This window comes from Sapajus apella, unplaced genomic scaffold (genome assembly GCF_009761245.1).
Source record: "Sapajus apella isolate SASKATOON/1434 unplaced genomic scaffold, GSC_monkey_1.0 scaffold40, whole genome shotgun sequence".
NCBI lineage: Eukaryota > Metazoa > Chordata > Mammalia > Primates > Cebidae > Sapajus > Sapajus apella.
Window position 1 is genome coordinate 21,420,775 of NW_022436980.1, and position 23,264 is coordinate 21,444,038.

The 23,264-nt window shown below is 36.8% G+C and overlaps 1 long non-coding RNA gene across 1 annotated transcript; it reads right to left on the minus strand.

Annotated features, from left to right (window-relative positions):
• Window positions 1–20,144: 20,144 nt before the first annotated feature.
• Window positions 20,145–22,108, minus strand: LOC116565354. The gene is made up of 2 exons (XR_004275405.1): window positions 21,781–22,108; window positions 20,145–20,706 (listed from the first exon to the last, which is right to left on the minus strand). It is a non-coding gene; the product is annotated as an uncharacterized LOC116565354 (long non-coding RNA).
• Between the last annotated feature and the right edge of the window lie 1,156 nt (window positions 22,109–23,264).

Genomic DNA, 23,264 nt, shown 5'->3' on the forward strand with positions numbered 1-23,264 from the left:
CTCACCCCTTCCTGCCTTAGAGCTCTCTCTGATCCCTCATCTTACTCAATCTATTTGCTATTTTTATATTTTTAGGTATACAGCACATTTTCTAATTAGAGCATTTCTACTTCCTCAGCATTTGGATAAAATCAGATAGCAACATGAATATCACTTGAAGATTTTATCTGGAGACTCACCTCCTATCTTTTAAAATCCCAGATCTCTGTCAAAGACAAAGCCTCCGTGAGACAGTAGATTATAAACATCTGGCACCCAATGGCCAGTGATTCAGTTACTCGCTGACATTTCAACCCCCGAACTTGTCTAGCAAATACTGTCTAAATTATAATTTCCGCTAAGGTTATAAATAAGGAGATAGGAGACAGTACCTAGAGACTCTGAAAGCATAGGCTGGTTGTCTTCTGTCATGCTTTGTATAGCACAGGTTTATAGAAAAGTTAGTCACCTGGAAGTCAGTGAAAAATGACAGTGGCAGCTGCAATCACTCAAGTACAGAAAGGAAAAAATGTTTCTTTGCTGGACTGCATGGTCGACTGGGCACTAGCCACTTGTGACGAGAGGAGAATTCAATTCATAACCTCACTGTGTTCCTTGGGCGACACATGCGTACTTCCTGACTTCTGTAAGGGTTACTGGTACCTCAGCCTCTCAGGCCTTTGTCCTTATTTGAGCATAGCACACTAAATCCGACTTTTAACACCACTGGTAAGATAACATTAAATCTCCAGTCTCTAGGGCACTCCACAAGCCTGATCTCAACCTAAAAAAGAATAGTTCTCACCTGATGGAGCAAAAACTATCATAGAAACAAATATACTATTTGATTTTTAAACTCCAAAATGTGCTTAAGTTTTTAAACATTCCATCTCTGCTAATCTATTTTAGAAATGGAGTGATGGAAGTGAATACCTAAAACTAAGATGAGTCTTCTGCCACAGAGCCAAGCTAACACACTGCTTTTACAAAAGGCTAATGCTTTGTTGTAAATCTAAGAATTCCTTGCATCATTTTTCCACTGTACATTAAATGAAATATATATCAGTTAATCATTATTCATGAGGCAGAAAATTTTTATCATAATTATATTCCAATTTAGGCTCATTTCAGAGCTAGAAACAAACAAACAAAAAAAACATTAAACAGACAACCTAATATCTTCAGAATTATTGGGAAGAGAGGCCTGATTATATAATCACACTGCTTCATTCTCTTCCATTCTGGTGAGCCTTCAAGAATGTACCTTCCATTGACCTATTCTCCTCTCCTAGTAATTATTCATGCTGAACAACTGAGTGCATTATAATTAATGCCCCCTAATATACAAAGGCCATGGAAATCTACTAAAAACAGGAAAATTGGTGAAATCAGGGAAAAGAAAATATAACTGGCCTAAAACACATTAAAAGTGTTAAATCTAACTGATGATTAAGGAAAGAAAAACTGAAGAAATTGTATTATTAGAATGGCAAAAAAAATATATTTAATCACAACATCCATTGATAAAGATGTGAGAAACTAGGTTGAAGGGAAGCTGATAAAGTCTCCTTAGGGAGCAATTTGGTATTATCTTTTAAAATGTAAAAGTCATATTCCCTTTGACCTAGCCCTTCCATTTTCAAAAGGTTACGTTATAAACTCTCATATACACACATTAGTATATATACATGCATGTTTACATGTGTATACACACATGCTAATTGCCATTTTAATTTTTTAATTAAAAGCAACCTAAATGCCCATTGATAAGAAATATGTTAAATATATTTATATATAGACATATGTGAATATATAGACATATATACATATGCACATTACAATGTATTGGCATAGTCACACATTAAAAAGCTGTGACATCATGAAGACACCAGAGCAAGTCTAAATGGAGCTGTCTTTCGGGTAAGCCAAAATAATAAACATATTTTGGTAAAAATTGGATACATCTATATATACATATATATATATCTTATACAACTATATAAGTTTATATAAGCATACAATGTTTTTGGGAAAATCCACAAGAAATTCTTTCTAGTGGTTTCTTCTGTCAAAGAATACAAAGGGTCCAAAATGAAAGGACAGCTTATTTTTGTCGTCATGTACCATTTTGGAATACTTGAATTTTGTTCATGTGTGTGTATTACTTCTTCAATATGAGAAATATGTTATACATAATATTTATTTTTCCAGGTAGAATATTAAAAAATATCAGTCACTTTCCAATCTTCTAAGCTCTGTTTCCCCAAGAGTAATCTCTTCTTTTTGAAAAGCAAATCAATACAAATATATTGTAAATGATTTTTAATTTTTTAAAAGCCTATTGATTCTCAACAGTTATTTTTTTTTATTTAGGTATTCTTTTTCTCTTGATAAAATTAACATTAAACAAAGAACAAGTATTACGTAAATTTTGTTCATTTTATTATTAAAGAAAATAATATATCTTGTTTAAATGATATATCTATGTAGACATGTTCCTTGACATGTCAAGATTTGGGTTGTTTCTAGCTTGGGAATAACCTCATTAAAGTTCTGTGAATATTCTTGTATAAATTGTTTTATGGACACATGCACTACTTTTGGCACATCCCAAATATAATCTACTCAAAGCCATCTGCATTAACTTCTGTCCATCTTACATCTTCAACTCATTTTCCTGTTCTCCAAGATAACAAATTTAAAAAAAAAAAATTAATTCCTAGAATTGTTTTCACTCTTCTCTCTCCTTCACTTTCTGTGCAAAATGATTCTTCAAAGACTATGGTTCTCTTTCCCTTACAGTTCATATTGCCACATGACAGACTACTCAAAAATGAGTGGTGCAAAACAGCTACCATTTTGTTTTTCTCATAATTATGTTGGCTAGGAATAACAATTGGTTCAGCTAGGTAGTTTTCACTTAGGGCCTCCAATATATTTGCAGTCTAACATTCGCTCATACCTCAGTTAGCTGAAGAATTAACTAGCCTTGACATCCAAGGCAGCGCACTCACAAAGCTGGCAGTTGGTGATGGCTGATGTAGTTTGGATGTTTATCGTTTCCGAATCTTATGACAAAGTGTAATCCCTCATGTTGGAGGTGGCACGTGGTGGGAGGTGTTTGGGTCATGAAGAAAGATCCCTCATGGCTTGGTGCTGTCCTGGTAATAGTGAGTGAATTCACCTGGGATCTGGCTGTTTAAAAGTATGTGGCATCTCCCCCCAACACTCTTGCTCCTGCTCTTGCCATGTGACACACCTGCTCCCGCTTTGCCTTCTGCCGTAACTGGAAGATTCCTGAGACCCTCACAAGAAGCAGATGATGGCACCATGCTTGTACGGTCTGCAGAACTAGGAGCCAATTGAACCACTTTTATTTACCCAGCCTTGGTATTCTCTTATAGCAATGCAATAAGGGCCTAATACAGAAAAGTGGTACCAAGGAGTGGGGTCTTTCTATAATGATACCTAAAATTGTGAAAGGAACTTTAGAACTGGGTAGCAGGCAGAGTTTGGAAGAGTTTGGAGGGCTCAGAAGGCAGCAAGATGAGGAAATGTTTAGAACTTATTTTAGAGACTGGTTAAATGGTTGTGATCAAAATGCTGATAGTGATATGGTCAATGAAGGCCAGGCAGATGAGGTCACAGAGGAAATTAGGAACTTATTGGGAACTGGAGTAAAAGCCATCCTTGCTATGCCTTAGCAAAAAACTTGACTGCATTATGTTCATGTCCTAGAGATCTGTGGAAGCTTGAACTTAAGAGTGATGACTTAGCATATATGGCAGAAGAAATTTATAAGCAACAAATATTCAAGATATGACCTGACTGTTTCTAAAAACCTACACTTCGATGTGGGAGCAAAGAAAGAACTTAAAGTTACAGATTATGTTGAAAGGAAAACAGAGTGAAAATGTGTAAAATTTGCAGCCTAGCCATGTAGTAGAAAAGAAAAGTCCGTTTTCAGGAGATGATTGTATTTTGCAACGTGAGAAGGGCATGAGATTTGAAAAACCAGAGGCAGAATGATACAATTTGAATGTTTGTACCCTCCAAATCTCATGTTGAAATGTAATCCCCGAAGTTGGGGGTGGGTCCTGATTGGAAGCATTTGGGTCATGGAGACAGATCCCTCATGAATGGCTTGGTGCTGTCCTCATGATGATGAGTGAATTCTCATGATATCTGGTTGTTTAAAAGTGTGTGGCAGCTCCCAGACCCCTCTCTTGCTCCCACTCTCGCTATGTGACGTGCCTGTTCCCATTAGCCTTCCACCGTAATTGGAATCTTGCTGAGGCCCCCATCAGAAGCAAATGCCAACACCATGCTTGTCAGCCTGCAGAACCATAGCCAATTAAGCCTCTTTTATTTATAAATTTCTCAGCGTTAGATATTCCTTTCCAGCAATTCAAGAACAGCCTCATATGGTGGCTTTCCCAAAGAACTTACTTGTGCCTTCTTCAGAATGGTGGACTCGAGGTAGTAAGATTTTCTACATGGTGGCAGATTTCCCCCAGGGCAAGCACTCCGAAAACACCAGGGGGAACCATGCAGCCTTTATAAACCTAGCCTAAATTGTTAGCCAGTTGTTAAACGTTGATCAAAACACTGCTGACTTAGTTCTTCCTGCTTTGCTTTCTATGTTTGTGTACATGGTGAAAAGCACTTTAGAAAACTATTAAGTGTTTCACAAAAGTTAGAAAAACCATTAAAAAACAATAATAGAAAAAATTAGTCTTACATCTATGACAGAATAGATTGCTAACATATCAACTAATGTTTTGATCTCACTATATTTTTTACTTTGCATTTTCAAGCAAGGTCATTAATCTTCTTGTTCTTTTATTCAGGGACATTTATGGAACCAAAGCCAACTTTCCTAACAACTTTCCTCATGTATCTCATTTTCAAAAGACTAGACTTACTGAAGATTATGCTGGAGGATGACAAGAAAAAAGTCAAGTGCCTTTCAAAGGATTAGCAGGGGAACAGAGAAGAGAGGGCTACTAACAGAAAAAAATCTTCCTTCTCATTCCATTAGAGGTTTCCAACGGGGATTACTGCCAATACTTTATAGCATATATCAGGAGTTGACAAACTACAGTCTGCAGGCTGGCACCAAGTTTTGTAAATAAAGTTTTTTTCAAAGATGACAGGTTAAAGGCTTTTAGCATGCCTCAGACACTTGTAAATAGTGAGATAGTACATAAAGATAAACTCTGTGAGTTTTAATTAAAGAAGGAAAATTGGAATCCACCAGAATTGTGAAAGATATCCAAAATCCTAGGGAGGAGAACATGAGCAAACAGCCCCTGTGACAACATCTGTCTGATAAAAAGATCCTAGTGCAGAGATTTAATGGATTTACAGCTCCAAGTGGCTGGAGAGGCTTCACAATTATGGCAGAAGGTGAAAGGCACATCTTACATGGCAGCAGACAAGAGAGAATCAGAATCAAGCGAAAGGAAAAACCCCTTATAAAACCATTAGATCTCATGAGACTTATTCATTACCACAAGAACAGTATGGGGTAAACTGCTGCCATGATTCAGTTATGGGAATTATGGGAGCTACAATTCAAGATGAGATTTGGGTGGGGACATAGCCAAACCATATCAAGGGGGAAAAGCATATTTTAATCAGGAAGTATTGCAACATGGGAAAAGAGACTTCAATATAGAATTGTAATCAATTCTAAATACAACATGGAAAAGGTGTGGACTTATAGGCAAGGAGCAAGATGGGGGTTGGTGGATGCAAAATTACTAAGAGGAAACATCAAGCATAAGGGGGTTCTCTAGGAAAACAGACCTAATAGAATTCATGTTGAAAGCTGGCCAGAATGAATGGATATCACCTGGGGGACTCAGGAGAATGAGAAATTAAATCAGATATCAAGTGTGGGGGTTCTGGTTAAATCAACTTAGCAAGATTCTTGCTATGGTTGTGTACTGCAAGTTTGATAAGAGTAAATACTAAGGTCACAGCCTAGTCACAGGGCTTATAGGCAACTGACTAGGGTTTGGTCAAGGAGACAGTTTTTTCAGTTTCTCCTCTTGTTTAAGAAAGGAAAAAAACATTCTTCTTGAGCAATAAAAGTCCATTACACATTAGGTTGCCTTTTGTTCGTTAAATTCCAGCTGAACCATCTGTTGAGACTTGGCAGTAGAGGATATCCGCGGGATGGTTCAAGTTGTCGGATACTGAAGAAGGAGAATTTCTAGGAAAACAGAGTAAGACAAAAATTATGGTTGGAGCAGACTAAAAACTCTGTTTCTGAGTCCAGAATATAGCCAGCTGAGAAGAGTTTATGTTGGGCTCAAACCATTTTTAGATGGTGGAGTGAGGATAGCAGTGGAGAGCCGACAGATTTCCTGGTTTGCAGTTTGAGCATTTTTGGTGATGATATATACATCAGTGCTGCAGTTTTGGTTATTTCTCAGAATAGAGCATGGAAACATTTAGCTTCAAACCATGGGGTTTACTTAGATAGTTTCAAGAAGAACATGGGCAATCAGGACTTAGTTCTCAGTAATGCAAAGTCAGGAGGGTGAGAGAAAAATTGGAAATGTTAGTTTGAAGATATGTACCCAGATTTCAGGGGAAACTAGAAAAGTTGAGCAGGATCCAGTCTAGTTTACAGATAGATAATAAAGTAGAAAGTAAAATGCAGTTACCAGGAGGTGAACTCTAAGACAATGAACACTCACAAATGTAGTCTATAGCTTTCCATGAAAATACAAAATTTATCACTACAATCACCCTCATGTTCATTAAAGATAACTGAAGTAAGGTTATTCTTGTTTTCAGAATAATTCTGGTCTCATTAGATCTGGCATGATTATTTACCTAGGTGTAGCAAGAATAGAAATTGACCACAAACACCTTTTTAAGTTTGCTTTGCTGAAACTTTTCATAACGAATCCCAGATTAGACTTCTGAAATCCTCTCAAGACTAGGAAACCAAGCCAAGACCTTGCCACCGGATTTTACCTTCCATATCTTTCAATTTGGGTGAATTCCTCTCTCCTTGAAGTCTCCAAAATGCTCTAAGTTTCCTAGGCCTGCCTGAATAAAAACTACATTGTTCACATGTAATGCTACAAACACTACGTTAGTTCCCGGCCATTCTTTTCTAGTAGGGCTTTTTGAACATTGGTTCCATAAATTCAACCCTAACTCCTTAAAACTGTCTGGTCATATCTCACTCTATGCCTATTATTCTTAAATATGACATTCTTGTTGAAGCCTCAGTTAATATAACCAATGTTTCCAATTCTGTCCTGTTAAAAAAAAAAAAAAAGGTAGATTCTTACTGAACTGATGTAATTAATTACATTGCCCTGATAAGAATATTCAATAAGAGCTTTGAAATTCTACAGGGATCAGGAAGGGGGAAAAGATAAATGTTTCATCTCTGTTTATAAAAGTGTAATATACTAAATCGTTGTAATTTATGGATAGTTTAAGAGAAAAAAAGAAAGGAGTTTCTTATATCCAAAAAATAGAGCATTAAAGAACCAACAATGTTCCAAAGAAAAACCGTAATTTTGTTAATTCAGCCCCATCTTATTCATTCTTACTCTACTCAGTCTTAAGTTAGTAGTTTCTTAACCCCATCAGCTTTTTAATAAAACCCTTTGGACTTACATATGATTCCAAGGAAGATGGGTAATGAATGAGATTAAATTTTCAGCTAAACAAGTGGCTGGGTCTCAGATATTTGATTTAGAGAAACTAAAGTATGTTGATATGTTTTGTATCTCTGAGTATGTGGAGTAAAATTTGTATCTGTTGCATTCAAGTTTCTTGAGGACAGAGACTTTGTCTTATTTACTTCTATTTTTCTTAAAGCTGATGCTGGATAAGTGATTCAAAAATATTTGCTAAATGGTATTGAAAGAAAAAGTCAATGAACAGAATAAATATAAACCAAGAAACAAAGAAAAGTGGATATTTTACATAGTTAAATAAAACTTCACTGGGGGGAAGACTTCTAATTATGGACCATCTCACATACACGCTATCCAAATTCTTACCTAACTTCATTGTATAATATATGAGAGAAATAAGAATCTGATGTAGAAACTTAGGAGTTGCAGAGTGAGTCTTGCATCTGCCTGTTTTCTAAGAAAATTGATTGAGGAAAAGAAGATCAAGCAGAAAATTATTTTCTTCTGCAGGAGAAAAAAAAATGTGCTGGAAATCCACACTCAGAGGACAGCTTAAGGATTATCTGATTCAAATGACTTATTGTCTTTAAGCCGGTTTGCAACTCTGTAAATTGAAGATAAGTGATAACGATGCAAAATAATTCTTGCCTATTGACAGGCAAATTCTATCCTGTCCAATAAAGGTCCAATTGATTTCCCTTCCCCTCTTGTGGAAAAACCAATTTTGCCTCCATTTGCACAAATATTCCTGATTTAGAAATGGGTCTGATCTTCAGATTCTCTTCTGAGCGAGCTATAACATCTTGTCATTGGTAAATGAGTAGAATAAAATATTTATTATCTGTTCATTTTTGTTTCTATGAGAGTTATGAATTTCCCCTTTTTTAAAAATTAGTTTTTAAGACTCCCCAAACTAGTATTCATTTTAGGAGAAAGTAAATATTCAATTCAAAAAACACACATGTACAAATGAAAACAGAATGAGAAAAAGGACATTCAAGCTGTCAAAATAAATGGAGAGCTAAGCTTGGAATAATTATTAGTCTGTTTTAAGGACATGTGTAAATATTTATGTTCATAATACATTACATAAGCCCACTGCCATAGCAACAGCATTCACGTAATACTCTAAAAGCCATCTGTAAATACATTATTTTAATTATTTACCCCATTGCCTTCATTAAAATGTAGAGATGAGTCTAATCTCAAAGCCAATTTCCTTCCTCTCCCTGTATTTGCATTTGTTTCTTTCTGTCTGTTTGCTAAATATCCACGCAAAAATCACACGAGTGTTAAAATGTATAAATGTTATAGAGCTCAGTTATCCTCTTTGAGTCTATTAAGAAATTTCCTCTGGACTACTTCCAGGTAAGGCACTATAACAACCCAATTCCTCCAGGACTGTCTGAGTCAACCTTCCTCAGAAGACAGAAATTTGTGGAATAGCTTCAAGTTACAAAAATCACAAGAATCTTATTATGTCAACTGAATTTGAGGCTAGACATCTATCATTTCCAAGCTCTATGGAATACAATTACACCATTAATTCTCTGGAGAGGTGAAGAGGAGAGTTTTCAGGGATCAGCATTAAAAGACGTTCCCTTCTAAACTATCATTAATTGGTCTCTGGGGAAAGTAAACCACAAGCTGAGAGAGAGATGCTCAGTGCCTGACACCAGAGCATTGTTTGGGAAAGGACATATTAGAATTGAATATGTGAAAAAACAAGAGGAAGTAGCACACTATTTCCACAGAGGTTTTCAAATGACAATCCTGGTTGATTACTTCTTTTAAAGCTACATTAACTGAGGAGAAAAAAGTTACACGCTTTCGCCAGCAGAGGGAAATACTGTCCTAAGAAAAAACATGGAATCTCATGCCCATTTTTTCCATCTTAATTCTTCTGTGATATAAGCAACAAATGAATGCTTCTTCCTTGTTCTTCTCATTCATGGCTTATTCAACAGCAGAGAATTTGCTATTAGATGCCTAGAGCATAATTGTTTTGAGGAAGGACGACGGAGAGTGCAGGAAGCTGTGAGATCAGAGAAAAGTCAACTGAGAGCTGTCAGGGTTTAGAAGGCACATGAGGCTGAATTATAAAATAGTTCCACGTGCGAAGGAAATAAGAGCTTTCCTTACATATTCATAACCCACTTCTCCCTCAAACCTCCAAATCCAAAGCTTATTCTGGAATATTTGTGAGTCCTCATTGGCTCCTTTCTGTGGGAGACTATTAGCCATCCTCAACCAACAGGAAATTTGTAGGCATTCAGGATGTGTCCTTCAGAAGCTATAGATTTTTAAATGTCTAACTGTTTTCCACTTAATATCACCCTAACCTCACAGCTTTATTTTCCAGGGCTCCCAATACTGCCAATGATAAAGAAGCTGATTTCATGAAGGGAAGCTACATCCTGCAGTTGAATTATACAGCAGGTGCCACAATGCTGAATGAATGAGGGAATTTATGCTCTTGTGATAAAGCAATCCTAAACAGCCTCCTTCTAAACCAACTTTAAAGCCCCTCCTAGAGTCACAACAAACAGAGGCCACTATATGTGGCAAGAAAAGAAGGTAGACTATCTTCAGCAGAACACTAGGGTAGCATCTTTTACCTTGGGTTAGAGAGAGGTGGTGCAAGGCCACATTATACAGCTGTCTTCAGAGAGGAAAGAAAGAAAATGGGAGCAAGGAAGGCAGGCAGGCTGGCAAAATGGTACAGGTCGCTGCATTAGACACTATGGCAATTTCTTTAAAACCTAAACATACTCTTACCACAAGATCCAGTATTTATGCTCCTTGGCATTTATCCAAATAAGTTTAAAACTTTTGTCTATGCAAAAAACTGCACATAAATATTTATGGCAGTTTTGTTCATACTTTCTCAAACTTGGAAATAACCAAGATATTCTTCAATAGGTGAATTGATAAAGAAACCATGGTACACCTGGAATACTATGCAGCCATAAAAAAGAATGAAATCATGTCCTTTGTGGAAGCATAGATGGAGGTGGAAGCCATTATCCTGAGCAAATTAATGCAGGGACAGAAAACCAAATACCACACATTCTGTCTCATAAGTGGGAGCTACACATTAAGTACAGATGGGCAGAAAGAAGGGAAAAATAGATGCTAGGGTCTACTTGAGGATGGAGGGTAAGAGGAAGGAAAAGATCAAAAAACGACTCAGGGACTGTGTTCATTACATGGCTGATGAAATACTCTGTACACCAAACCCCCACGACACGGAATTTACCTATGTAACAAACCTGCACATGTACCCCGAACCTAAAATAAAAGTTGAAAGTAAAACAAAGAAACTGTGGTACACCCAGATAATGACGAATTATTTAGAGCTAAAAAGACATGAAGCGTGAAAACATGAAAATGCATGGAAAAACTTTACACATATATTGCCAAGTAAAAGATGTCAATCTGAAAAGGCTATATTCTGTGTCAATGCAACCATATGACATTCTGGGAAAGGCAAAATTGCAGATAGTACAAAGATCAGTGGTTATCAGGGGTTCAGGAGGTCAGAAGGAGGGACAAAATTTTTAGGGCAGTGAAACTATTCTGTATGATACAGCAATAACAGATACATTGTATTATACATTTGAAAAAATGCAGAATGTACAACTGGGTGTAAACTATAGTAATTCATTTAATAGTAATGCATTAACATTGGCTTATCAATTCTAACAGATGCACCACACTAATGAAAGATGTTAATAACAGAGGAAACTGAAGGGAGAGGGCAAAGTTCGTGTTGAAATCATCTGTATTTCCTGTTCATTTTTCTGTTCATTTTTCCGCAAACCTAACTGCTAAAAAACAATTAAGTCTATTATGAATGAAACAAACAAATGAAGAATAACAAGAAAGAGCTATTGGGTTGGAAACTCCTAGCGAAAAAGAAATGGTCTGACACCAGAATCTATTAAATATCTTCCCTGTTTTATTGTATGTACGTATCATATACAGGAGTCAGAAATTATATAGTGATTTAAAAAGGGGAAGTTTAATATACAAAGTTATTAAATGATTGTTAAAGTGTAATTATAAAATATTTTAAAGACTGAATATGCTACCCTAGGACTGAGGAAATTACTAAAGAAAGGCCAAATTTGGAACGTGTAACTTCTCGCCAAGTCTGGGTTGGATAAAGTAAGATTGAAGCCCAGTGAACAGCAGAGAGATTTGCTTACTTGCCTGGACCAGATCTTCTACAGTCACTGAGCAAGCAGGAAACAACCCTCTGGGGCTCAAGCTTGACCCAGCCAGTGGCCAGCACACTGGCAGGCAGAGACAGTGAGAGTATAAGTGAGCCTCAGAAAGTGGTTAGAGACTTAGGAGTACCGAGAAGAACAAATACCCTGAGGACAGGAGGCCTGGAGTACACAGCGTCTCCTAGCGTCTCTGTCAAAAAGGATGCAGGAAATTGATCACCAAGTCAGGCAGGAGCTGCAAGGTTGTGTAGGGACCATGTATTCTGGGCTCTTGGCTGAGACACGGCACAACCCTACCTTCACCATCACACCACTGACTGACCCTACAATCACTGGAAACAGCAGAAGATCCCCTTTTGCCTGCTATGTCCTTCCAGTGGCCTCTACTGAGGATGTTGAACATCATCCTCACTATAAAGGAGATGCTTAAGATGATTCCATCCTTTATCACAAAGCAAGTATTAGAGAGTAAATTTGGAGCTAAGGGGCAATAAATTGATAACTGTCATAGATGAATAAACTGTATGTCATTAAATACAGAATGTGAGTGCAATGATTCTCAAAAAAACTTTTTGTATTCCTAAAGTCCTAAGATTAAGAACCCCTTCCAGGTATTTGTTAAATAAATTCCTTTGCTGTATTGACCCTAACTGTCCATTAAAATTAAGATTCTGGAGTCTAGAGTGTGAAGTAAGCCTCATCACAGAAATCTAAGTGGGTGAGCTCAATCGTGCCTTCACAGTATCTAACCTTATAACAACACTGTGCTGAAGTTGTTAAAATCCAAGTCTACTGGGATCAGAGAAAGTTAAGTCCACGGTGATAGGTCTGGAAAATGTCTCAACTAGGAGAAGTTCAAAAGATTTCAAAGACACTTTCCGCATTTACTTCCAATTTGTTATAAGAATTGAATGTTTTCTAAACATGAGGGGATAGAATGATTTGGGACTAAAGGCACAAATAAAATAGTCTACTAAGGGAAATTCTGGTAAGATGAGAACAGTAGCGTGAGTGGTTAAGCAAGCTTTTGGAACCAGACTGCTTGGATTGAAATCAGGACTCTGCCAGTGATTAGTGATGCAAGGCGCTTAACCTCTCTCTAAGTCAGTTTCCTCATTTTTAAGATGGAGATGGGAATTATTAAGGTGGCTCTTAGAGACATTGTGAGATTAGGTGATTAGATACATGTGAAGCATTCAGAACAGTGCCTAGCACAGAGTCCATGCTATATAAGCATGGCTATTCTTATTATTAAACTTGTACAGGTACCATACAAGTAGCAGGTAAAATCGAGAGAGGAATTTTAAAGAGTAAAATGAAAACCATATTAAGAGATTGGAAAGACTATGAAACAATGAAAAAAAATTAGAAATTCCACATCTCTAGACATTGTGAGGCATGAGACTCCTCCCATAAAAGGTAGGTGCAGATTTTTCAAGGGAGTGATGGCATCCCATACCTCCCACAAAATAAGAAAGGGCTCTAGTAGTTATGAGGAGTCTGTTATTCCCTCTCGAAGATAAGGGTAGACACGGTAGTAGGTGACTACTGAAGGACATGCCTTTCCTGGGAAAAGTAGTCATCTGCAGTTCTTACCAAACAACGCACCCCTTTCTCAGTCTCAATGACTGGATATTTATACTCACTTCTGGATAACTTATGTTCAGATGTTTTGCATCTAGAATGTAGATAATTTAAGGTAAACACACTCATTTCTGGATATTTTCATTCAGTTTAACAATCCAGTTGTTTCACTGGAAATTTCTTGGTGTATCCCCAACCATAAGAAGATACTTTCTTGCTTTGAACTTGTATTGAATGATAGCACAATTGCACATGCATCTTACAAAATATAAGTGGAGTTGGTCATGCTTTCCTTCTTACGCAGCCTCATTTCCTAGGATGCAAACGGATGGAATACAGGTTCTGATCTTAATTTTCTCACTCCATCATGCTTGGAATGATTTCATTGTCTCAAGCTCTCCTAGGACACTTCCATCAACTATTTTATTTCTTAATCTGTAAGGATATTAAGGTATAGTATTTTTTTCTCATTTATGTCTGTGTATCTATTTCTGTTCACTTGTGTTTTGCAGTTTTCCATTAAAAGCCCATCCTCTTAAACTTTTAAAAATTCTGTTCACTTATTTTATATCATAAGATTACATAATTAATAACATAATACATATTATACATGTTAAATCAATCTGATTTCTTTCTGCATTGTGAGAAAAATCAACTTGGTTTAAGACTGCTTGCCTCAGGAATCGTTCCTTGAGTCATTGTAGGATAATACATGTATATGTATCTCCTGATAAACACATCACAGATTCCAATATGTGACCTGATTTCCAGCTCTACTATATGTGGATTCAACTGCCGTTCGTTCACCAAAATGGTAAGCTGCAGTAAATGGCACCCATTATTATTCCACAGACTCAAATTCTGGCCAAAGACAGAGCTAGGGTGAATGCTCAGACAGGAGGCACAGGGTATTAGTTTATTCTCACACTTTTATAAAGAAATACCTGAGACTGGGTAATTTATTAAGAAAAGAGGTCTGCCGGCAGTACAAGAAGCATAGTGGCTTCTGCTTCTGGGGAGGCCTCAGGAAGCTTCCAATCATAGCAGAAGGCAAAGGGACAGCAAGTCATCTAACATGGAAGGAGCAGTAATGGGGTCAGGAGGGAGGAACAACACACTTTTAAACAACCAGGTCTCTGAGAACTCTATCACAAGAACACCGCCAAGGAGATGGTGCTAAACTATTTACAAAGGGTCTGCCCCATGATTTAACCACCTCCCATCAGGTCCCACCTCCAGTATTGGGGATTACATTTCGACATGAGATTTGGGCAAGGACATAGATTCAAACCATGTCACACAGTTTCACCCCCTGGTCACATTCTGTATTTAGAGTGCATTTGTAAAGAAAATACTGTAGCATGACAGCACCATAATGAAAGGCATACTAAGAAGGCAAGTGAAGGCAGAACTCTAAGTAAAGTAGAAGAGGAAGTCACATTGTTGGGTTCACTTTTTTGAGGGGTTGGGGATTGTTTGGTTATGTTTAGTGCTGTCTTTAGAAGTTTGCTGCCCATCCAACCACCGATAAATGAAGGCTGTGATTTCCCTCCCATCCCCTCAGCCAAGGCTCCTAGAAAACCGCATATAACCCTGCCTCCAAACTGTCTTGCCTAAAGGCTCACAACTACTAGGTGTCAAAACAGGATTGGAATCCAATTGCCCTTGGCTTCAGTATTCTCAGCCTGACCTTCAGGTCTTTTACATAAATGCCCAATGTGTGGCTAGCCTGGAAAACACAATGTAAACCCCACTACAATCTCTTATCTGAAATTACAAATCCAAAATGCTCTGAAAACTGCAAATTTTTCCTGAGTGTATGGTAAACTCATTTGGTGGTGAATCTGACCTGAACTGACAGGGAGATATTTATAGTCTTTATTTATTCCACTTAGTGTGAATGTTCAAACATTTCCCTAGAGAAGCATTAATGTGTTGGAATACTGTCCTCAGTCCTTGCTGTGGGTATACATATTTATTTGTTTTCTTTTTCTTGTTTTTTTATTCACTTTCTTGTGGGGGTTTGGGGAGCCAGATTCCTGATGAAAACTGGAGAGTGTACTACACAAATTCCAAAATTTTGTAACATTGTGGGCATATATCGAGACAGTATGGAAACAAGAAGACAGTAACACAGGGTCCCACAACACTTAACAAACACCCTGCACTTGGCTAAAAGCTCTGCTGTGGCATCATGAAATCCCTAATCATTTTTTAACAAGAGTCCTTGCCTCCCATCCCTCCCCACACGGAGCCCTGCAAATTATGTAGCTAGTCTGAGTACAAGCACTGCAGTGCTCTTCTAAAATCAGAAAAGTTGTGAGCTCTGAAACACATCTGACCCTAGGCTCTGGCTAAGGGACCTATGTTGCTACACTGCCAGTATTACTTCTATTGTTACTAACGCCATGGATTGAGTGCCTCCTGTAGGCAAATGATTTCCTAAGGACTTTACACATATTAGATATAACCCTGTGAGGTACATATTATGTTATTCTTTTTTTTAATTTAGTAAAATGAGGTTCTGAAAGTTACCCTAAAGTTTTAAGGTCACCCAGCTAGTAAATGACAGCGTTGTAATTCAAACTAAGGTCTGCTTGACTCTAGAACTTGTTTAATATTCTAGGAGGTAAGGTGCTTTGGAAGTATTAGGATAAATCATGACACTGCCAATATCTAATCATTTCTACATAGAAAATGTAAAAGTCAATTTACATTTTACATATAGCACTCATGGGCACCATGAATGGGGAGCTCGTAAATCAGCTTACGAAGGATGAACTAGTAATATCAAAAGAGTGTTCCTGTTTCCTGGTGAGTAATTGTTAATCAATACCTTCCAAATCAAACCCCTTGCAATAAGCACATTTTTTTTTGTATTTTACTAGGAACTAATTGGAGAGATGGAAGTCTTCCAAAACAGTTCATATGGCTTAACTTAATATATATGAATGACTACTTATAAAACATAAGCTCTCTCTATTTCACTTATGGGCTGTTTTTTTTTAAATTTGAAACGATGACCAAACTAATCCTTTTCCTAAAATGTAAATAAAAGTTTGCAGTGAAGTCAGAAGAAAAATGTATGTAGTTCAAGTTAAAACAAGTTGCATGTCTCAGCCTGTCTCACTAGAGATAACATCACTGCTCCTAAATAGGGAGGACTGATCACATGGGAGACCCTGTTTTTATTGTGATCAGCTGCAGACTATCAGCAAGATGACCTCATCTGCAGCTGAGGGGATTTGACCTTTGCCCCTTTAGGCATGTGAAGCGGAAAAAAAATTCTTTGCAGGCTGAGGAATGCAAAACAGACAAGCATCTTAGCCAGCAGAGTTTATCAAGCATGTATTCAGTGCCAATGCTCAGACTTGGACATGATGCAAAAGCAATTAAGAGAAAGAACAGTGAGTGAGTAGCCTGGGAGTTGGATGGGTCCTTTGGTGATTCTCAGTAATACTAGAAAAATATATGTTTCATTTTTGAATAATAAAAGATAAGAAATGGGTCCTTTTAAAAATGCTTCTTGTACTGTAACAATAAGCAGATGGTAGAACTTAACTTCTTATTATAATCAGTTTCCTGTGAGAATATCTTAGACATGATCAAGTCAGTTAGATCTACCAATTGATGGATTTAACTGGCTAGTTTTAAAAACAAACTCTAAAACATGCTCTTCGCGATATTTTTAAATTGACACAGTGAAAGTGAGAGTTCAACAATAAAAGTCCGGGTTATACACTCACACATGTCTAGGAATGAGTAGAATATTAATGAGATAAGTTGCTTATTGTATATTCTTTCCTCATCCTGCTTGTGTCTACCTAACTCACAGACTGAAAAGCTTACAGTGTTACAGATTTCCTTCTGTTCAAAGACTTTTTATTAACCAGAAATTGCTTAATATTTTAGGATTTTGACATGTATTCTTTGATGTACCACTCATGGGCACCATGATGGGGAGCTCTTAAATTAGCTTAAGAAGCGTACGATCAAAAGAGTGCTCCTGTTTCCTGGTGAGTAATTGTTAATCAATACCTTCCAAATCAAACATCTTGCACGAAGCAGATTTCTTGTATTTTTGTAGTAACTAATTGGAGAGATGGAAGCCTTCCAAAGGGTTCTAGAATGCTGAAATATGAAACGTAAAAAAATATTTCATCCAGGTTAAAAAGGCAGCTTATTATTCTAATTTTCAGCAGTACATTTGCCAAGCCTTTTCACATTTCCTGAGTGATTTTTATCTTACCTACTGCTTCCCACTTCCCAAGTGGGAATATTTCAGCAATATTTTTGGTGGATGGAGATGAGGTTTTCTTTCTTTCTTTTTTTTATTGTATTTTAGGTTTGGGGGTACATGTGAAGTACATGCAAGATTGTTCCATAGGTACACGCATGGCAGTGTGATTTGCTGCCTTCCTCCCCTTCACGTATATCTGGCATTTCTCCCCATGCTCTCTCTCCCCAACTCCCCATCCCCCGTTGTCCCTCCCCTATTTCCCCCCAGCAGACCCCAGGGTGTAGTGCTCCCCTCCCTGTGTCCATGTGTTCTCATTGTTCAACACCCACCTATGAGTGAGAACATGCGGTGTTTGATTTTCTGTTCTTGTGTCAGTTTGCTGAGAATGATGGTTTCCAGGTTCATCCACGTCCCTACAAAGGACACGAACTCAGAGATGAGGTTTTCTAAGAGTTTTGCTTCGTTATGATTCAGGGTACTCAGAAAAATAGTCATTTACAAAAGCAAGCATCAAGAGATAGTGGAAAACTGTGTAAAAGAAAAGTGTTATACCCTAATGTTCACCACTAGGCGAATGGATAAATAAATTGGGGTTTATCCATACAACAGTATACTGCTGAGTTTAAAAATACCTCAACTATTGATATACTCAAAAACAGGAATAGATCTTAAAATAATTATACTGGGTGAAAAAAAGAACCCTAAAAGAAGACATTTAATGTGACTCTTCTGGTTATATAAAATTCGTCAAAAATGCAAACTAATTTATCGTGACGGAAGGCAAATGAGTGGTTGAGAACAAGGAGGGGAGGTGGGAGGGACAAGTGGAAAGTATTACAAAGGGGTAAATGAAGCTTTTGCATGTGATGAATATGTTTTTTTATCTTCATTGTAGGTAATGAATATGTTTGTTATCTTCCTTGCGGCGAAGATTTTGGAAGCGTATACATATATCCAAGCATATTAAATTGTACACTTTGTGCAATTTATTGTATGTCGGTTATATTGCCATACAGTTTTCAAATCTTTAAAGAAAATTAGGCATAAAAAAAGGTATTGCCGTTTGCCTTAGGTCACAGGTTTAGGTCAAGGAGGAACGAGGACTTGTAATTAGCTCTCTGAAACTAAAGCCAGCAAGGAGGAAGAAAAGATAATTCTTAAATATGATAGGCTTGCCAGTTAGAGAGGAGACCTCAACTGAGGAGGTTGCCTACTGGTTATCTGAAAGTTAGGAATGTTTCCATAGGGAAGCCTTTTCGGGGAGTGTTACTAGTTTGGATGATTTAATGTGAGGGCCGGTCTTCCATTTTAACCAGTTTTCTTTGCAGGGTATCTAAAAACGTGATGGACTTGATTAATCACAGAAAAACAAATATGATTTCATATTTATTTTGAAACTGGCTTTCCTCAACCAGTTTATGGGTATTTAGAAAGTAAGCCCTCAAGGATTGTAAAATAAATAGGTACTTGCAATATCTTGAAAAATTCTGAGAGAAGTCTTCACATTGTTTCCCTATAAGTAGGGGAACTGCTAGGAAAAAAAAAAAAAAACACAACAGGATGATGATTCCTTCGCCCAGGGCTTTTCAGCTGTAAAAATTATTGACATTTAGAGTTGGATGCTTTTGTCGTGAGCGACACCCTGTGCATTATAGGATGTTTACCAGCAGCACTCTTGTTCTCTAACCACTAAATGCCCAGAGCACAGTCCTCTTAGTTCTGACAACCAAAAATGTCTTCGACATTGACCAAATGTCCCGTGGAGTACAAAGCTGCCCGATTGAGAACCACTACATCAGATTCACTGTCGTGTTTGATAAAAATTCAGAACTTTTAAACAAGCAAACTAATTTAGAGAATAAAGGTTGATAGCATTACTATAAACCTTTAAAAAGAGCTTCTGCAAGCCAGTTAAAAACTATACTGCTAGAAACAGAAATATAAACAGACAAGAACTTCTAATATTTCAAATTAGCTTGCCACTGGTAGTTTAAAAATTTACATTACTTCCAAGCTGGCTCCTCTTTGCTGCTTAGCGGGTTGGGCAAACATTCTCTAATTTTATTGCCTACCTATACAGCATTTCAAGACAGTAGTTTCAGCTGATCGCCTCTCAGCCAATAAACATCTGGTAGCATTGGATCTTTCCTTACGCTTCGAACAATAGCAGCCATTGGCTTTAAACAATGCTTACAGCCCGTTATGAAGTGGCCAGTTGTAATAAATTGTATTTTAAACATTAGTACAGAAAAAGTTTATCACACTTGAAATCATCTTGTTTCCATTATCCAAACAAACCCAGGTTTACATTAATTAAATGTGATGCCATTCTGATTTAAACTAGACAGCAAAAAACCCAGAACTAAAAGAAAAGCTCAATGATATAATCAAGGTATTTGAATGAGTGGTTGCAGTAACGTTCTCATTTTGTGATTATAACTTTATATTTAAATGTAAAGATTTATTGTGTACATGTATATAATGTAAACCACATTAAAACATTTGGAAGAGATGATAAATGTGTAAATAATGAATAATTTGTGATCTTTTTTGCTAAAATGACAATAGGTAGAAGTTCTAATCCTAAGAAAAAGAAACCATGTAAATGTTTGGAGAAGGCCTCTAAATATGGATTCATCAATGTAATATTTGTATTCAAGGCCATTGATAAAAGACACATTGTATATGTGATCATTTCAGACCCTTCCGCAATGCAGAGAAAGGATCTATTAGCATGCTAATGTATGCTAAAGGATAAGTAATTCCTCCCCTTCTTCTTCTGCTAAATACTGGTCACAAAGCTTAGATTCAACGTCAGACAAATCTGAAAGCTGGTACTCGAAGTCACTAGGGAAGAGAAAAGCTTTATGCCCGTAGCTGGGTCCATGCACAAAGCCAAGGATTCAGTAAAGTACTGTGGCTTACATTCCAGCTGCGTGATCATCTCCCTCTGTGACCTCGGACAAATGATTATGCTTCCACATTCTTATTTCTTCATCTGTAAAAAACGACAAGAAAAGTTTGGATGGGGAGATCTCAGTGTTCATACTCAAACCATAGATCATATTCTTATAATTAAAACCACAACATAACCCAGGTCTACAAATCTATAGCAGATGCCAGAATATTATATCATTTATCGCCAAAAATCTGCTTATATTCCATCAGACGCAGACACAAAGGTGATGTATTCTTTAACAGGCAAAATAAATCCCAGTAGAGCACACTACTGGCATTGTTCTTTCCCTGCATTCAGCTCATTAAAAACAGAGCGATCTTATGGGAACCTTAAAAAAAATGACTGAATATACACAGTGAAGCACTTCTTAAGAGTACATAATTTTAATTTTAATCAAAATCCCAATTTTATTTTTAATATTAGCCTTCATCAAGAATGTGAAAAACAAAACCAAGAAAATATACTTGGTTTAGTCCTTTAGTTTAATAAAAGCAAATTGTTTCTAGTCTTCGTTCTATGAATAACAAGGTATGTGACTTGGACAAATATGGATGATTTATAGAAAATAATATATAATCATTATACATTTATATTTAAGAGTCTTTACAGTAACATTCAGGGTAATTATGACATCTAGTAAAAAATGATTTAGAAGAGTTTTTGCATTTTCAATAACTTAGAAAACTGTTCACAGAATACTAAGTGAATATACAAAAAAAGAAGTAAAAATTATATGTATAGTATAATATCAACTATCAAAAAAATGCCAGGAGTAGTAGAAAAATCTACCAAAATGTTAGCAATAGTGTTCTTATTTATTGCGGTAAAATTGTAAATGATATTTTTCTCGTCTTACAACATTTCTCTTTATTATAATATTCTCTAACACCTACATATTATTTTACAATCAGAAAATAATAAACTGTGAAAGAAAATAAAACTCCCATGCAAAGAGAACTTCAGTTTCCATCTGTTAATTTCTGCGCACTGTAGTACCCACTATTACTGAGAATGCTCAGATAATCTTGCGCACCAATGACATTTCAGAATCAGGGGATTAGTTATATCTCATGCCTTGCAAAAAAAAAAAATTGATTTCCAGGTATTACTTACTTCCTCTGCTCATTATTGCAGCCAGAGACCAGGGCTGTCAGTGAAGAAATAACTTTCCTTGCCTCAGAGCAGGAAGCCTTCAATTCCAAGGGAAGAGATGGCAATGGGAAGGAGTAACAGTGCTGGAGAATGCCTTATTGATGAAGCCACAAAATAGCTTTCTAAACGATCAGAAGTCGTGCCTAGCAAATGCATCAGCAAATCTCTGTGTCTTCATTACCCAACCTACTTCCTCAGGAAACCACCTACTTTTCCCACAGAGGAGTCATAAGCAGTTAGTGTCAGCTCAGAAGCGGCCACAACTCCCCACATTCTCCCAAGAGCTTCTAGTGTCTTTCTGAAATATACACACACAGCTCTTTCTGGGTATATGGCTCATTTCTTCATTTACTCTGTACTTACTGAGAACCAAATATGTGTCAAGCCCAGGAGACAAAAATATCTCCTCATTTAAAACATGTAAGCCAAGCATCTTGAGGTGCCTCAAAGTATTATAGAAAAGGTTGCATTTTAGAGTAAGGTAGATGGGCTTGAGACCCAACAGGAAAATAATATTTACGGTTGGACTTGGTTAATTTATTTAGCCTTTCTGAACTTTGATTAATATTCTACAATGGGGTTAGTCATACAGATATTATCTTAACTATCTGGCACATAATTGTGATTATCAGTAAATAATTTTACCTTGTTGTTAGTAACATATATTTATTAACAATTAAACATAAGAGAGGCATATTCTGGAAAAAAATCATTACTACTTTAGAAGCACACTGAAAAATAGAATAATCAATACATATAATTAGAGCAGTATGTCCCTGAGGAAGTTTGATGGAGAATGGTCCATTAGTCCCTCAGTAATTTGAAATAAACTGAAATCTTTCTAGACATTTAAAATGTTTTATCTATTTCTGACAGAAGCACTAATTTTAACATAGAAGCTCTTCAAGTAAGTTGCTAACTGTAAAGTATCCTAACAAAACCATCTGTTTCTGATTAACCCAAACTGAGTGAAAACGAGAGAAAAACATACTGTTAAATTTTGGCTAAAGCAAAAGTTAAATGCTTCAGAAAAAATGTAACCAACTCTTCTGGTTGGACCAGACTCTTTGAGAAAACAAGTTAGAGAAAACAAGTCAGAAAAGTCGCTTTGTATCTTCATTCATTATTTGCTAGGTAGTGGAGACAACAAAAGTGTCCCTGAATGAAAACAGAAAGGAAAAGTTATAAGGGTGCACAGGGTCAAATGTTCTGTTTTGCTGAGAGGGAGGATATGTAGAGGAATCACATGGGAATGAGGCTGAGGGGAAGGTGGGATGGCATTTGGACAGGATATAGATTCCAACCCGAGGTATTGGTATTTAAGTCCTCATCATTTCATTTAAAATTTATAACATCTGCATGAACTAAGCATTTTGATGATGAGGAAACCAATTCCCATTAAGAGATTTGGCCAAGGTCACGCAGCAAGAAAGGGGAAGACAGGT